Source organism: Zonotrichia albicollis, chromosome 1 (genome assembly GCF_047830755.1).
Source record: "Zonotrichia albicollis isolate bZonAlb1 chromosome 1, bZonAlb1.hap1, whole genome shotgun sequence".
NCBI classification, from domain to species: Eukaryota; Metazoa; Chordata; class Aves; order Passeriformes; family Passerellidae; genus Zonotrichia; species Zonotrichia albicollis.
In genome coordinates, this window is record NC_133819.1 from 152,240,342 (window position 1) to 152,253,047 (window position 12,706).

Here is a 12,706-nt window from a genome sequence, read left to right on the forward strand (position 1 = left end):
CTGAAAATAAATGTGGGGAAAACATTTCAGCAGGGCTTGTTGCAATAGGACAAGGGGGAATGGCTTTAAGCTAAAAGAAAGTTGATTTAGATAAGATATTAGGAGAAAATTATTTACAATGTTGGTGGTAAATACTGGAAAATATGGTGGATACCCCATCCCTGGAAACATTCCAGGTCAGGTTGGATGGGGCTCTGAGCAATGGGATCTGGTTGAGGATGTCCCTGATCATTGGACTTGGTGACCTTTAACAGCTCCTTCTTGTCTGAACTATTCCATGATTTGTGTCTTGTAAAGATTTCCAGCACTGAGATTCTTTGTTTAGCCTGCTTTCATTGCAGACACAGTAGGGCAAGGAAAAGGAAGGAAGGGGAAAAAAAGAAAAATGGAAGGGCAAGAAGAAAGGAAAATGGAAAAAAGACAGATCTGTAGACACTGAGGGAAGGAAAAGAAAAGAACAGGAAAAGGAAGGGAAAGGAACAGGGAAATGGATGGGGAAAGGAAGAGGGAAAGGACAGGGAAATGGATGGGGAAAGGAAGAAGGAAAGGGAAAAAACCCAGGGTTTTTCTTGTCCAATTTACAGGTCAGAGAAAAATGGAAATACCATCTTTCCTTAACTGGCACTGGGAGGGTACGGAGCTATTTAAAAATACAGTGATATGCCAAATTTACTAATTCCTACAAAAATCAATGTCCCCAGCCACTGGTTTTTGTTTCCTAATAGAGGCCCTGCATGTGCTTAAGTTAACTGAGCTCTGGTCGATACATGATGTAATTTTATGTATTTTTATTATAAAAATGCCTCCAGTGTGACAAAAGGCTGGTTCTAAGTGCAGGGGAGGATACAGACTGTTCAATGCCCCTGGCAACAGCTTAATGGGAAAGCACAGATATTTTAAATTGCTTTTTAATCACTTCTAGATATTTCACCCCCAAAATTGTAACTTACTGAACAACTACACCTTATTGGGAATGAGCAATGCCAGCAGGCACAGACAATATTTTTCATTTGGCAAAGGTGCTCTGATCCTTTGGAATAATATTCACACAGAACAGCACTGAAGTTGAACTTTTTCAATTCTCTGCTTGCAGGTTTCCTTTATTTACTTCTGCATTTATTTATTTATATGTTCTGTTTAAAAACCAAAATTGATAGATTTCTTTATCTGCTTCCCAGCTGCTCTTTCAAAACAGACAGAGAACATTTTTTTCTAACTTAAAATACAGTCCTAAATCAAAACTTCCAGATCCTTCCTGGCTGGCCAGCTTGAGCCAGAGCAGATCATCTCAGGCAATTAAATTGCTGAGGAGACTGGGATTGATGGCATAAACCAACCTGCAGAAGCAACATTAAAAACACAAACATTGATTCAAAACATCTTGAAATGCTGAAATGCTTTCCCTATGGGACAGGCACTGTGCCATGGCCTCTATCCTTCATTATCCTGACCCTCCTTGACTTTATGATCTCTACTGCCCTGCTATGGGTTGTAGCTATCCTGGAAAATGAGAGTGGGAAGCAGAACTGAGTTGGGAAGTCACGAAGAATTTCGAAATTTCATCAACATTTCAAATTTTATAGAAAACCTGTCATTTCAGAAGAGAGTGATGTCCTTTCCCTTGGAATTCATACAACAGATTTGGATAGTGCTACAGGGTTTCCTCCTCTTACTGCTTGATGCTGGGTGAGTATTTTTTTGGGCTCTGGAGATCATTCCTGTGCAATCACTGCTTGTTTGCCTTCCTCTGCTCTGTAGCTGCCAACACAATCCTCTTCCAAACCTACACACAGCTCAACATTGTGATCCATCTCCAAGGGATGCTGATCACAATGTTGAACTGTGTGTAGGTCTGGAAGAGCATTTTGTTGTTGGAACAAGAAGATCTTTAATGTCCCTTCCAACCCAAAGCATTTCATGGATTCTGTGATTCCCAGAGTGGCTGCTCTAACACCACCCCTTACATGGTATCTGCATCTTTACATACTGTGAGAGGACAGGGAAAAAGAGGAAATATCCCAACCATGGCTCCACAAAATAACCTCAATTTTGCAGCAAGCAAGCTGGAGGGCTGCCATTTCATTCAGCTGAAATAGAAATGCATTCGGCCTTTTGGATCTCTAAAGGCAGAAGTAACTCACATCAGCTTCTTCCTCTCTGCTCAGGAAAATAAAGGAACATGTCGATTTACCTCTTTTGCTGGTACCTTGCACAACAACAGCTCTAGGCTGTCATCCCAAACTAGCACAGGAACCTGCCTCTGTGAGGGGGAGATGTTTTTAAAGCACACCAAAAAAATCCAAATCTGGCAAATAAGGAGCAAACAGAAAGCTGCAAGGCCCAGGGATGCAGATAATTCAAAATATACTGATGGGCCCTGAAAAATGGAGGCTGCAGCCAAAAGGTCTGGCCTGACACAGGACAGATTCACCGCCAGCTCACTGCAGAAATGAAGGTGGTTTCACAGATGTCTCTGCCCTAAGACAATGAGGCACCGGCTCTTGATTTTGGGACCTGAGTTTCTGTAAAATCCAGGTCAAAAGAGGAAAATTAATCCTCGTCCTTTAAAAACTTGATGCATAAATAAATCAAATTAAATCCTCAACTCTATCACAGAATCTCAACCATAAATTGGCAGCCATTTGATAGAGGGAGGGCAAGGACAGTTTCATCTTTCCCCCACCATGCTTTAGAAGAAAAAGAGAACATTTTTAGGCTGGAAAAGAGGTCACTTGAGCTGCTGCCATAGTGTGAGATGTGGGAACAACATTAATTTCTATATCCATGTGTTTTCAGGTGCTGGTGCTTGATCCAAACACCTGCACAGCACAGGAAAGCTTCCATCAATCCCTTAATATGCAGTGGAAATTAATCTCATTTTTTGAATATTACAAACATCCAGGAGCTGCCCTTACCTACTGCAATAACTGTAATTTCACTTCCCTGTATTGCCCCATATTGCAAAGAAAAAAAAAATCATAAAATCATAGAAGGGTTTGGGTTGAAAGGGACCTTAAAGCTCATCCAGTTCCATCCCCCGCCACGGGCAGGGACAGCTTCCACTATCCCAGGTTGCTCCAAGTCCCATCCAACTTTGGACACCTCCAGGGATGGAGCAGTCACAGCTTCTCTGGGCAACTTGTGCCAGAGTTTCACCACCCTCACAGGGAAGTATTTCTTCCTAATTTCTAATCTAAATCTCCTTTCTGTCACTTTAAAGTAATTTCCTCTTGTCCTGTCCCTCCATCCCTTGTCCAAAGTCTCTCTCCAGCCCTCCTGGAGCCCCTTCAGGCACTGGAAGGGGCTCTGAGGTCTCACTGGAGCCTTCCCTTCTCCAGGCAGAACAGCTTCCATCCCATCTTCCTAGGAGAGGTGCTCCAGCCTTCTGATTCGAAATCCTTCCTTAACACCCAGGTTTTCCCCATCTGAGGAGCTTTCCCAAATCACATGAAGCCCTCTTCCCATGTGGTGCACAGCAGACACCTCCCACAGCCCGACAGCAGCGCTGGCATCCAACAATGGAAACTTTCCTTCTATTTGCATGCTCGGCCCTGCCAAAAACAAAGCACCCTGCTCAAGTGGGAGAACACCTTCCTACTTGTTCAGGGAAGGCCAGGGAATTTGTGCAGATCCCTGGTTACTTGGAGGCAGCACTTCTCAAGGAAGACAACCAAGGGAGCTCAGAGCAGCAACTCTCAGCGCTAAGGAGATTAGGAGAGCGGCCCAGGGAATCAGCAATCCCAGCACATCACAGCCACACAGCCTTGCCCACGGCTGTCACTTTGAGGAGAGTTTGCTACAAAACCAGCACAAAGATTATCTTGTTCCCTTGCAGGAATGCAAGGATTGAGATGCAGGGGGAAAGCAGCAGGACAGGAGCCGCAGGCTTTGTGGAGGCGAAGCCAGCTCCGCTCACTGAGCATGGACCACCACATGGAGGAATTCTGGCCAGAAACCACCCCAGCGCTGGAATGCTGGCCAAGAAAATGGTTTGAGAAAACACAAAATGTGCCAGCAGCCTGATGACACTGCCCATTGCTCTGAGGGAGGGGGTGCACTGAATGCCAGGACATTCCCATGAAGGCAGGCGTGGGTAGTTATCAGATTAACCCATCACCCAGGGAGAAGGGATTTTGGGTCACCACAGGGCTCACATCACATGCTGGATTTTGGGTCACCACAGGGCTCACATCACATGCTGGCAGCTGGGACAGCCACACGAGGGTGTTGTATAATGGCTCTTTTTCCTTTCCACACACACTCAGTGGCATCCCACAGAGCAGTGTCACAACTAGGGATCTCCTGTGTGGTGAGCACACAGAGCAGCTCACTGTGAGCCAAGTCCACCAGGAGTCCACAAAGAACCATGGAATTGTTTAGGTTGGAAAAGACCTTTAACGTCACCAAGTTCCACCATTAACCAAGCATTGACTGCAAAGGCCACCACTCTGCCATGTCCCCACGTGCCTGTCGCAGACATATTTTATGAAAAATCCTTTTACCGGGATCTTTTCCCCTGAGAAGCTGAGAAGCTTCAGCTTCTCCATGTTTTGCTGCTTTGGAATGAGATATGGAGAAATGTTTACCCATTATGTGAATTGTTTTTACTTGATGACCAATGACAGCCACCTATGTTGAGGCTGTGAACAGTCACAAGATTTTAGGATCATTCCATTCCTTCCCTTTGAAGCCTTCTGATGAAATCCTTTCTTCTATACTTTTAGTATAGTTTTAATATATCATTTTCTTTTAATATAATATATATCATAAAATAATAAACCAGCCTTCTGAAACATGGAGTCAAGATTCTCATCTCTTCCCTCATCCTGGGACCCCTGTGAGCACCACCACACGTGCCACATCCACACACCTGTTAAATCCCTCCAACACTTCCTTGGGCAACCTGTTCCAATGCTTGACAACTCTTTTGGTGAAGAAATTATTCCTAATATCAAATCTAAACCTCCCCTTGTGTCACCGTCATATTTTCTGAACAATCCCTTCGCCAGAATTTCTTCTCCTGGGAAGCTGAGAAGCCTGAGAGGAAAATGAACACAATAATTATCTGATCTGCTTCTCCTGTGTTTTGCTGCTTAGGAATGTGGTTTGGACACTGTTTACCAACTACTCACTGTTTTATTGGTTTCATGTGAATTGTTTAAACTGAATGGCCAATCATGGCCAAGCTGTGTCAAGGCTCTGAAAAGAGCCAAGAGTTTTTTATTAATATCTTTTAGCCTTCTGTCTGTATCCTTTCTCTGTTCTTTAGTATAGTTTAGTATAGCATTCTTTAATATAATATAGATCAAAAAATAATAAATTAACCCTTTAAGAACATGGAGTCAGATTCTCAATTCCTCCTCTATCTGGGGAACTCAGAAAATACCCTGACACCACTTGAGGCCATTTCCTCTTGTCCCATCACCAGCTTTGAGCCCTTCTGTGTGCCCTTGAACAAAGCACCCAGGTCCTTCACACCCCTGAAGACAAAATCAGCATGTGATGGAACAGTTCAGGAAAAGCAGTATTTGTGGGCTTCACAACTGACACCTGAAGAGATCAGAAGGATGGGGACAAGGATAAAATGTAATGAGATCTATCAAGGACCTGGGCACAATGAGGACATCAACACATGGATGTTACATCTCCATTTGTTTTAAAGGCTTATTTTATAGATAGTTGTGTGCACACAGATGTACATTTATGACTAATAAAAACACAGCTTTTCCAGTTACTGGACCTATAACTGAAAGCACCAATGACCAGCCAGAAAACCACTCAGTGAAACACAAAACGTCTGAGCAGTAAAGCTGATGCTGGACACAAATCCAGGCACAAGCTTAGCACCAGTCAACCTCTCTTACTTGCATCACCTGAATGGCTGAAGCACGGGTCAGCCCAGTTGAACGAAGTGCCCAGGGGAGCCTACTGGTCTACTTAGCAAGGAGTGGCCTCTCCAGACCTCAGCAGCCCCTGGCAAACACGTGGTGATGTGGATAAAGGGCTGGGGCCAGGGAGCACCTTGTGCTTGTGCCCTGTGCAGCCCTTCCAGCACAAGTGCCTTCACCAGTGCTCACCCAGCACAGAGCCTGAAAAAGCTCAAAACAACTCCACTGCCTGGACTTGCAGGGTATCAGGAGGTGAAGAAGAACAAATCTGAGCAGGGAGAGATTTGGAGTCTGCCCTGCAATGATGTCCTTCTATAGCTTTGCTCCCAAAGCATCACCTGTGGCTAACAGTGAGGTTTTCAGAAGCATTCCACACCCAACTTAGAGTGTGTGACTCTTCCCAAAGAGTTTCCACTTTTCTCATCATGCAGCAGATAGACAGGGAGAGCAACAGACCCCTGGTACACATGGGGAGAGGAGAGGGCAATCAACAAGTGTGCAAGAGCACAAATTCAACATAGGGACCGTGACAGGACTGCACAGGTCAACAAATTTATGGGGACTAAAATGTTGTCAATAGAGCCAAGGACCACCATGACAGCTGGGGAGAGACATCCTGAGCCCAGCCTGGCTGGCACCATCAGTGCAGCTCCCAAAGCACCACAGGACTTTCACATTCATCACTTGGTGTTCTTTACAATTCACTCCACCACCACCAATGCCCTGCACTGGGTGACTCCAGGTCCAGCAAGAGCAAGACTGGTCAGAGACAGAGAAATGCTCCAACAGTTATTTCCCCCCTCACTGCTGAAACAATCTGCTCCACCACCTGGCTGATTACAGTTTGTTTTTGGTTTTCTTTTTCATTGTCCAGGTTGCTCCCAGAGGCCACACTCCCCTGTACCTGCTCCTTTCTGCCACACAGAAGAAACTGCACATGAAAGTAAGAGATGGGAAGAGAAAATGATAAAGCTGAGAAAAGCTGCCCTTGGCAAAATTTGTTTTAAGGCACAACTAGCTGGTACTGAAAGCCAAATCCTCTGGTTTTCAGTCCAGACCCATGTGGGAGGACAATTTGTGTTCTCTCTCTCCAGCCAGAGGTGGTGCTTGGGGACTGTTCAGGAGAGCAGTAACACCACTAAAGCTCTGGGCTCAGTCCTGCTGGGAGCAGATCCAGGGGAATGAACACTGGGATTTAGGGAAACATCACCTGTATCAAAGGAGACACTCATCACACTGATCCACAACCTGGGGACAGGAAAATTACACAAAGCACTGCTCCCTCCCCAAACATGAGCCTTGTGGGGGATGAATCAGTTTCTGTCTCCAGAGTCACTGAGGAGGAGTCCTATAAATCTCCCTATGCCTCCAAGGGGAGGTAAACCAGGTGGGAGGGACAGAATAATACCAGAAAAAGCCAGTGGAACTTGGCTGTGGCTCTGCTGCCCACAAATGGATCTGCCACAGCTGGATCTGCTGCTGGAGCAAGAAGCAATTTCCCTGGGAGGGGACACATGAACATCCCAACAGTGTGACATGGACCAGATCTCCCCTGCTTGCTTTTCACACTGTCCAGGAGACCAACAAGGCTTTACCACCTTGGCAGGAGTTTCCAAGATGAGGAACATGAAGTTTAACCTGAAGACCTACAGAACAATGCAGTTCTCAGTGATTTCAGGGAATTTGAGGATGGATTATTTAGGAGGGCTTGTAGTTTCAGGGTGATGGTTTCAAACTGAAAGAGGGTAGGGGTTCAGGTGAGATAAAAGATTTTGGAAAGACACAAAAATGTTGCCTACAGTGATGCCCCATCCCTGGAAAGATGCAAGGTCAGGTGGGATGAGGCTCTGAGCAAGCAGATGAAGTTGGAAATGTTCCACCATTGGACATCTCACTGCTCATTGAAGTGGATTATATTTTATGACCATCAAAAGTTGTTCCCAACCCAGACTATTCCATGATTCAAATTCTGCCTGGCATCCTTAAGCACCCTAGTTTCAAAGCACTGCATTTTCCACATTTATTTTATTCCTGTGCATGGTTTGCTCTAGAGATCAAAGACATGGAACCAGCAAAGGATCAACACAATGAGAACACAGGGAGAACATGAAAATATGGCCAAAGCTCTGAGACAACTCCTGGATAAGGTTGCTTTCCATATGAGTGAAGATAAAGCAACTCATTCCAAAAGGGAGTGAAACTCCTATAAAATGAAAGTCATGGGGAAAAAAAAAAAGTTTCTCAATGGAAAAATTTTATTTGTATCTGCCTGATCCCCATAATTCCACATTCAGGTGACCCTCTCCTGAAGAGATGCTCTTACCAGTTGCTTCCCAAGTCCTGCTCTCCTGGGCACACAAGAATTTCTTCTAATCTGGAAGAAAAAACAAGACAACTGATAAGTACTTGGAAAAAAATGTATTTCACTGTCATGGTTAAGGACATGGCAACCATCAGCACACCAAAAGCTCTGATATCCAGGCACATCCTGAACTGAGCTGCAGGAACAGGTACAAAAACAACTGCTGATTCCTCAAAACATCACAGCTGAGCATGAGGAACAGCACCTAATTTCAAAAGAAAGTTGATATGAATCTTTAAAATTCCTAGAAGGTTTCAATATTTCCAGATTAGCAACAGTACTAAAGTAGGGGGTTGGGATTGTTTGCAGAACACCTGCAAAAATAATAAATAACATTAAAACCTTCTAAAAATATTACAAAAAATAATAAATAACAAATTAAAATCTTCAATGGAAAAGGAGAATCACTTGTTTAGGTGTCCAGTCTTGCTGTGGGAGGAGCACTCTGGCCACAATCCAGTTGAGTACTTCAGTGTGTCAGATCTGAGAGAAGAGGGAGAACCCTGCTGAATCAAGGTCTTGGCATTTCTCACCAGCTGCTTGTTTCTCTCTCCTGCTGGCCTTCAAACACGTACACACACTCCTACCTTCCAAGAATTTCCAATTTTAGCTTTTATTCTAGAAACAACACCCCTTGGTTACAAAAGCAGCCGATTTTGCTGCCAGGAAAAAGCACTTGTAGAACCCCAAGGGGCAGGTCTTGCATTAGATGAGCACCAGGCAGCTCTCAAGAGCTCACAAAAGGCATTTTAATTAATACTCCTGCTTGCTTTGCTCAATTAACACCACTGAGGAAGCCCTTCACACACTGCCCTCAGCTCTGGTCACTGTGGGCTGAACACTTTAATAATCCTTTTGCATTTATAAATACTTCCTATACAAATGGCTTATACTTCCTACATGCATGCTGTCTACAGAAAGCTCAGTTAAGAAAAAAAAATCTAAAAAAATAAAAAAATAAAAAAATATGCAATTTCCCCAGAGAGAAAAATTCAGAGATAAAATTGCAGCAATGATTTATATCAGCCCAGAGGAGCAGAGCAGCAATCCCAGCCCTTGGTGACCTCTGTGCAAACACACCAAGCCAATTACACACTGTGATAGAGGATTTTCTTGTTGCTCGGAGTGAGAAACATCAAAAAGTGGTGCAAGTAGTGAGTGTGTGCTACTGAGCAGGCTGGGGACAGTAAGCCTCGAGGTTTAATCAACATTTGATTCCAGTTGTGTGAGGGGTTTTGTAAACACTGATCTTATGGAGTTGTTACATCTGGAGGATGTAATTCCCACTGACCTGCCCGTTTAACCTATGGAAATCACCACGGGGTAACTCAGCTCAATTCTCCCACTCCTTCCCTTCTTGTTTCCCTTCAGATGAGTGCTAATCCACCTCATCCTTCAGTGTCCCACACTTGGGACATGCCCAGCAGCACTTCTATGTCCTTTGGCATGATAAAAGGCAAAACACAAACTTTTTACAGTCACCGGTCATAGCCAGCAGCTGTCAGAAAAAATGCTCTCAGCTTCCCAGAGTTAGAGAATAATTTAGGTTAGAAAAGACCTTTCAGACCCATTAGTTCAACTACTAAGTACTGCCAAGGCCACACTAACCTATGTCCCCAGTCGCCACATCCACACATCTTTAAATACTTCCAGGAATGGTGACTCAACCATGTCCCTGGGTAGCCTCTTCCAATGCTTGAAAAACCTCTCAGTGAGGAAATTTTTCCTTAGATCAAATCTAAACCCCCTTGGTGCAAGCTGAGACTGTTTCCTCTTGTCCTGTCACTTGCTGCTTGGGAAGAGTGGCCAGGACATGGTGATGTGCAGACCCCTGGTTTGGCCCAGGACATTCTGATTCCAGCTTCTTGTTGAGCCACACCATCACTGCTCAGGTTATAAGGATGCTTTTTCTCCTGGACATCCCAGAGACCCTTTCCTTCACCCTGTACCCTGTTTCTTTAGGAAAAAAAACAAACAAAAACCCCCCCCCCAAAAAAAACCAACCTAAAAACAAAAACCAGGGGCTGAGCTGGGAATTTGTGACTTGACAGGTCATTCTTTTCTGGTCCAGAAAAAAAAATTAAATAAAAATATTATAAGAGGTGCATTTAGGTCTGGATTTTAACCATCATAGGCTCACTGTCCTTATTTCCTGCAGGACATCACTCAGAGTAGCCAAACCCCAGGTGATTCCAGCAGGAGAAAGAAATACAGCAGCAGGTACTTCAGAGGATTCAAAACTCAGCTCATCCTACCAGTGCCCACAAGGACACTGAAATTCCAGATCCCATCTGCTCCCCAAAAGAGGAAGTTATCCCTCCTCCTGAGATGTTTACAAGGGGAAAACCACCTCAACTTCCCAGCTGGTGCTTTGAGTCTGCTCCATCCATGCTGTGCATTCCATCATCTGCTTGGAACTGGGATGGGAGCATCCTTTTCTAACACCCCAGCTTAATAATTAAGCACCAGCTTAATTCTTATACTTTGTGCATTTTGGGGAGTTTTGCCTGTTTTCATATTTGTTTGAAGAATTCAACCATGGGGCAAAACAATTTCTGCCTGCACTGAGAGAGGAAACACTCCTGACTGCTTAGGTGAGATTAATTTCAGGATTGTGGCCAGACTGAGGAAATTGGTGGCAGAAATCCTTCATAGCTGGATAATGAGGTTGTGGCTTTATGAGTAATTCTCCTGAGTTATGTGCCTGGCACCTTGGGTGTGGGTGACACATTCCTTCCTCCCCTCCATTTTTTGAATGGGAAATGTCATCCAAGTGCACAAACACAGTATTTATTAAAAAAAAAATAAAAATAGCAACAACACAGCTCATGAGGTGGAGGCACAGATTGCATCTCACTTGTACGATGTACAATCAGCTGCTGTGTGGAGGAATTTCCCTGCTGGGTTCTCCTGGGTTCTCCAGGAATATCCCCAAACCATAACAACTGTGATGTACCCAATATTCCAAACATCTAAAGAGCCTCTGGGGTGGAAACCAGGACAGTACCAAGACAAATCAACAAAAACACTCCCCTGAACACCTCTGTTGTACCAATATTTTTGATATGGAGAGATTAATCCAGGTTTCCTCACTCCCTGCTGCTGAGCCACCTCACATCCACACCCATGGTCCTGCACTATTTCTCCTCCCAGCCCAAAATGGCATCCCTGGATTGCAACCAGCTCCCACTTTTTAAGCAACCAAAGGCTTTCACATGGAGGTCACCTGAAGTTTTAATGCTGTCAAAGCTGAGCTGCAAGGAAATTAGAGAGGAGGAAGAGCAGCATTTTTGTGGAGATGCCTCTGAACCAGCTGGAGCCATCACCTTCCATTTACCCAGCTCCTTTTTGGGAATTCTCCATGCCCTCCCCTCTAATGACAGTTCCTGCTGTCTTTAGAGGGGAGAGCATGGAGAATTCCCAAAAAGGCACATCCACCCTGCTTCTCCTGGAGGATGAATGGGCAGATGGGACCAGTGGAAGATGGATGAACTGCACAACTGGAGTCCTTCCAATCCAGTAACTCCCACTCAAAAGATGCAAAGATCCTTCAGGGGTCAGAACCTTTTTCTTAGAGGTAGGAACAGGATCAAGGAAGACAGGCAGGTGGTTACTGAGAGGCTGTGCAGACTAACTCATGTCTGCATGGTTGGTTTTAACATTCCCCAAATTCCTGCTTTGCTTGCTTATTCCCCAGCCAATATTACAGCAAAATAAGCACAATCCTGAAGAGTTTTGAAATTAGTATGATGGGCTTGCAAGCATCTTCCATCATGCAGAGCTAAAATTAAAATGTACACCTGCCCTCGCCTCACTCTCTGAAATCCACCAGGCAAAAACTTCCCTGTGTCACATCAAGAGACTCCAACAGCTGAAGGAGTTAATGGATAACTGCATTTCAGCTGCTACCAGGCTTCAGAGCAGGGTTCCAGCCCCATCACCATGTCTGTTCCAGCAGACCAACCCCTGCCTGAGACACAGCAAAGATGATTTAGAGCAGCTTCCTCCATCACAGGGCTGACAATCATCCTCCAGTATAAATGGCTATGAGAGAAGCAGGGGAATGGTGGTTTCCAGATATTTTGGAGAAGGAAAAGGCAAACATGAAGTTTTCTCAGGAAAAATTTGCTGAAGAGCTCATGAGTGTTCTGACTGTGCCATCACATTGACATGAGAGAAATAAAATAAAGAAACCAGAAGAGAATTCATTTAATCTCTGCAAAAACCTCAGGGTACAGGTGGGAGAAAACACAAAGTTCAGGGACAACAAACACAATGACACTTCAGCAGGCTGGGCATCCCTAAGGAGAAAAAGCTTCCGAGAATCACAGAATCACAGAATGGTTTGGGTTGGAAGGGACCTTAAAGAACATCTTGGTCCAAGCCCCTGCTATGGGCAGGGACACCAGACCAGGTTGCTCAAGCCCTGTCCAACCTGGCCTTGAACACTTCCAGT

At 44.7% G+C, this 12,706-nt stretch overlaps 1 protein-coding gene across 10 annotated transcripts in view; it reads right to left on the bottom strand.

Annotated features, from left to right (window-relative positions):
• TSNARE1 (t-SNARE domain containing 1) overlaps window positions 1-12,706 on the bottom strand; it is a 469,084-nt gene that overhangs the window by 416,016 nt on the left and 40,362 nt on the right. For 9 of the 10 annotated variants that reach the window (XM_074557836.1, XM_074557830.1, XM_074557854.1 and 6 more), the window contains one exon: window positions 8,212-8,262. The exons of the other annotated variant lie outside the window; for it this stretch is intronic. The gene's annotated coding sequence lies outside the window, so the exon portion shown is untranslated. The remainder of the gene's footprint in view (window positions 1-8,211; window positions 8,263-12,706) is intronic. 10 annotated transcript variants of the gene reach the window in all.